Source organism: Limulus polyphemus, unplaced genomic scaffold (assembly GCF_000517525.1).
Source record: "Limulus polyphemus unplaced genomic scaffold, Limulus_polyphemus-2.1.2 Scaffold762, whole genome shotgun sequence".
NCBI lineage: Eukaryota > Metazoa > Arthropoda > Merostomata > Xiphosura > Limulidae > Limulus > Limulus polyphemus.
Window position 1 is genome coordinate 148780 of NW_013666372.1, and position 5062 is coordinate 153841.

The 5062-nt window shown below is 32.6% G+C and overlaps 1 protein-coding gene across 3 annotated transcripts in view; it reads left to right on the forward strand.

Moving 5' to 3' along the window:
• The window catches only part of LOC106460388 (transient-receptor-potential-like protein), a 54912-nt gene that overhangs the window by 13046 nt on the left and 36804 nt on the right, over positions 1-5062 (forward strand). The window contains exon 1 of one of the 3 annotated variants that reach the window (XM_022387091.1): positions 1514-1972. The exons of the other annotated variants lie outside the window; for them this stretch is intronic. The gene's annotated coding sequence lies outside the window, so the exon portion shown is untranslated. Of the gene's footprint in view, positions 1-1513; positions 1973-5062 lie in introns of those variants that run through there. 3 annotated transcript variants of the gene reach the window in all.

Consider the following 5062-nt stretch of genomic DNA (forward strand, 5'->3'; position numbering starts at 1 on the left):
AAAAGCCTGTGTGTAATTACGGTGAGAAGTGATTGTAGATTTAGTTTTAAAAGCCTGTGTGAAGTTACGGAGAGAAATGGTGGTAAATTTAGTTTTAAAAGCCTGTGCGAAATTACGGAGATAAGTGATGGTAGATTTAGTTTTAAAAGCCTGTGTGAAGTTACGGAGAGAAGTGATGGTAGATTTAGTTTTAAAAGCCTGTGTGTAATTACGGAGAGAAGTGATTGTAGTTTTAGTTTTAAAAGCCTGTGTGAAGTTATGGAGAGAAGTGATGGTAGATATAGTTTTAAAAGCCTGTGTGTAATTACGGGGAGAAGTAATTGTAGTTTTAGTTTTAAAAGCTTGTGTGAAGTTATTACGGAGAGAAGTGATGGTAGATTTAGTTGAAGAAGCTTGTGTGATGTTGCCTAGAGAAATTATCGTAGATTTAGCTTTAAAAGCATATTTATTCGATGATTCTGCTGTATGTGTTTTGAAATTAAAAGATAAAGTATAAACAGAAGAAAGGTCAATTCTAATTGGCATTTTTTTTTAAATTTAGAAGTAAATCGCTAAACTTCATTTCTTAGTTAGTATATTTTTACTCTAAATTCTAACTAAGCATATAAACGGCAAAGAATAAATAAATAAAATAAAATAAAAAAGGAGATAGAGAAATAGAGACGTCGAGTGCTTTATGTTTGCCCCTCCCCTACCTCCGGTAGCACAGTGGTAAGTTTAACGGCTTGTAACACTAAAACTCGATTTTCGATATTCGCGGTGGGCAGAGCACAAAAAGCCCCTTTATGCAACTTTTTCTTTAACAAAAGACAAGTTTAGTATTCACTGTATCGCTACCCTTACATCTACGAAACAATTTAACATACTTCTATCTTATTTATTACCTCCCGGCTTCTTTTAAAATATTATACATCCATCGTCATTTCTCGATTATTGTTTCTGCGGTAAATTTTAGAGTTTTCCCTTTTTATTGCCAGTTATTATTGCGATCATAAGTTTGTAATTATTGCTAAACAGAAAGTATCGCTGAAATTAATATACAGCAGTTAACAAATATAGAAAAAAATCAGTATTTTATTTCAGTATAAATTGTATACATCGCATAATCAAGCTTGTATGCTTTCATATCGGTAAACGTATAAATTTATTTTTATAAAATGTTTTACTTTTCTATATAATGGTTGCTTTCGTTACTACAGAATAAATTAAATATTACTAAAGTTAAAACTGTCACGTTTCACCAAATCAACTTGACAATAGGCATTAAATAAACAGATACAAAGCAAACACTAATAAACGTACATTAAAATGCAAAGCTGTTTACACGATATTTTGCATATACGCAGGTATATGTTTCACCTTACAACAAATAATAAGGTTAAATGTCATTCCTACACAGCATATGTTTCAACATGCCTTGAAAAATCGATAAATGAAGCTTGTATCAGTTGTATAATTCTACATTTAATTCATTGCCTGACGTGTCGTGTTTTCAGAGAGAAGTCCCTCTAGGAGTCTCATCATTTAATTATGTTCGCTGTAACGTTCTAAATAGATATATAATTTACGGCGCATGAGTGTAGTCAGTGCTCTGTTTACTTACGAGTTCTTAGACAAGGAAACGGCAATCAGAAGACTGAGGATGGAGCTGAAGTTTTCATATGAAAGCCAACAGTGACTGACAAGAAAAATAGATAGTGAAGCCCAATATGGTTACCATAGCAACTACACCCTAGGGACTAGACACGGTCCATATGATTTCCTCATTTCCCCTTCCCTTTATTTCTTCACGTAGCAACTCAGAGTTTATGATACCAGTAGTGGTGGATAAATTAGGCCTACCGTTTTATTCTTGAAAGTTATTTTACATGAGTTTGGTTTGAGACACGTATGAAATGTTTCAGTTCGATAAGAAGAGTAATGGTAACCTCGACAGTAGCAAGGACGGATGTATTAGATTGTCCTAAAACAAGTAAGTTTGTCCTTCTCTGCAGTGATGAGGAATTTTACATGTTTTTAAGGAAACATTTTATATGCAGTTTGCTGTATAGATTATTGAACGAGTTGTTAATATATTATACACTGTATTTGATTTCCATCAACACTGTAAAGATTTTGTAATTATGTTTATAGCTTTCCGAGATTCATAAAATGGTTTTATTTATCACATTTATTAATAATCCTGTCAGAAACATGTTAATAAGAAATATGAGCTTCCGTGTCTTATGCCACTTGTGCAGAGAAAAAATACTATACAAGTTAGAGACTCTGACGTTGAATTTAAAAATATATAGGTTTTTGTGAAATTATCGTTCTTACTTCCACTTGATTTTTAAAAGTTGGCTTACAGACTTTGCTTATAATAATGGTTATGATAAGACAAAGCACTTTTTGAAAGTACTATTTGCGTTTCTGAGAAAGAATAGAAACGTCTCATGAAACAGTACCTTAACTGTAACAGAAAGTAATAGATAGATATTTGTTTGTTTGTTACAACTGCTAATAACTAAAAGTTGAAACCATCAAAGCATATGTATGGAAATCATTATTCTAATTTTAATTTTGCAATATTCTGTACAAAATAATTGAATTGATTAAGTTATAGATTTATTTTTGTTTTTATAATTTATAAAATGGTTAATGAATGTAAATAAACAATTATTAAATACAATAAATGTTCAGAAATTTGTGTAGCTGACTAAACGATCATATAATGTTGTTATAAAGTTTTGGGAAATACATATGTAAAGTACGTTGTAATAAAATGAGTTAGGAGCCTCACCATGTCATTATTGTCTAGGTTACCACGTCCAGTCATACTCTATCTGACGACCACACATCTTGGCAACAGCCCTACAGATTAGTTTCCATAGCAAACGGCTCGACCTTATGTCGAAATAATTTTTTTATATAAAAATCAACAAGTTAGGTTACAACCACAGCTGATATAAAGTCGCGATGGAACGGCATAGATATCAGAAGTACATTTTTCCTTGTTTGGCATTGTGTGGGTAGTGTGATATCACCGAAAATTGATCGCTTTTGGGAAGAGTATGCAACATCTCTTTAAACCCAGAATATTCGTTGTTACCTATTAGAATTTCAAATGGTCTGAAATTGAGTTAATTGATAAATTTAAATTTAGTAGTTAAATTGTACTTTGAATTCAGTAGTTAAGTAAAAGCCGATATATAGTCAGTTTATGATATTTGCTAACAAGATTGATACACACCGTTTTCGTTTTTAACACAAATACGTTTTAATACACACACACAACAATGCAATTTACAATAACAGTTATTACAAATAGTTATTACAAGCAAGGATTTATAAACAAATGTTTCATAAACTTACAAGCAATATAAAGTCTTCTTTCTAGTTCACGATGAGCGAGTTGATATAGGTACAATTCACTTAGTAGGAAGCTAGTTAGCCCTGTACTTCTCTCTGGCCACACGCCGATTACAGGTCGAGTTTCACCGATGACGTTAGGTAATGTTTTCGTAAAAATGCTAATGTCCGATGAGAATCCACTGAAGTTAAACGATTTGTAATGTTCGAACTTTGCAAAGATTCCTGGTCAAATATCTGAAGTTTTCCGATTGATAAGTGTTATAACAATCACAGTTATAGCTTCCGAAGTTTGTAGCACACTGATTATAACGAACTAATAATAATAGACACTCTCCCTGGCGCGCATCGCGTTGGCTATATTTATAGGCTGCGGAGGCGTTCTAGAAATTTCAGTTTCACGTAACAACACTGAGCTACATTTAAGCATTTACGTATATACATATATATTGTTGATTTTTACTATCGAGAATCTTCTACAACTCTGGAGAATAGGCGGGAGTTTCGAAATACATATTTAACAGTATAAGCCATTTATGTTTCCTAATATAAATTTAATTTAAACAAACGTTGATATTAAAATAAATATATAACAACAAATTCATTACATCGTACACTCAAGTCATAAAGATGTGTTCAGATCGGGAGTTTCGAATTTTTAAGATGGGGAAATTCCTTGTACTTAATGACAATCGGGAAAACAAAGGAATATGGATAAATCTGGAGCTCCAAGGTATCCAGAAAAAACCCTGTAACAAATCATACCCCAGCCATGATAAACAAAGTACGACATGTTGTAACAGGTGAGAATCCACAAACAACAAGAACAATGGCAAAAGCCATCCATTTCACCTAGACAACAGTACGCAGCATAATTAAAAAAGATATCCCTCTGAAAAAAGTGGCAATTCACGTTTACACAATCTTCTTCCACGAGATATTTGTTCAACTGTCGCGCAAATCAAACAGCTGGAGAATGGAATGGATATTATTTATGCTATTCCATACGAAAACATACTGATTAAGTGCACCAGACAACAGTGCCTATGGATTTCTGTGCAGTTGTTCAAACCGTCAATGGGAATTCATGTCTTCTTATACTTTATGACTTATGGAAAGCAAGGAGGAGTGTTTTTTGGTCATGAGAGTCTTACGACTGAGCCTTTTACAGTGGGAATTCAGCTGCAGGGCTACAGTTATGGCGTAACACCGTCTGATAGAGCATGGCTGAACCTGGTAATATTAACGAGGTGAGGAGGCTCCAAAATATTGTTAATATAAAGTACTCAATATTTGTATGTCTAACATTTAGTTACTGCTAAACGCTATCTTATTTTTTGGAAAACTAATTTAAAAAAATCAGCAAATACAATATGCCATTTAAGTAATAAAATTCGAGTAAAACGTGTGACGATTGAAATTCTTAATGACCTTAACAAACTTTAAAATCAATATATACTAGACCACCGGTGACCCAGTGGGTCACCCACTATTCAGAGGTTATGAAGAATTCAAGCTAATTTCAATATTGCACCGAAATGAAGGTTTATTTTGAGATAATTCAATTAAACATTTCAATCCATTCGTGTTATTCATAATTCAAGAAAAGTTATTTGATTGTTGATCGGGAGTAAAAGGAAAGACAATTTAATTTTTCAAAAAAGTGAAGTCAATATTTTCAGGTATTGTGATTAATTAGTTCATTATGTTG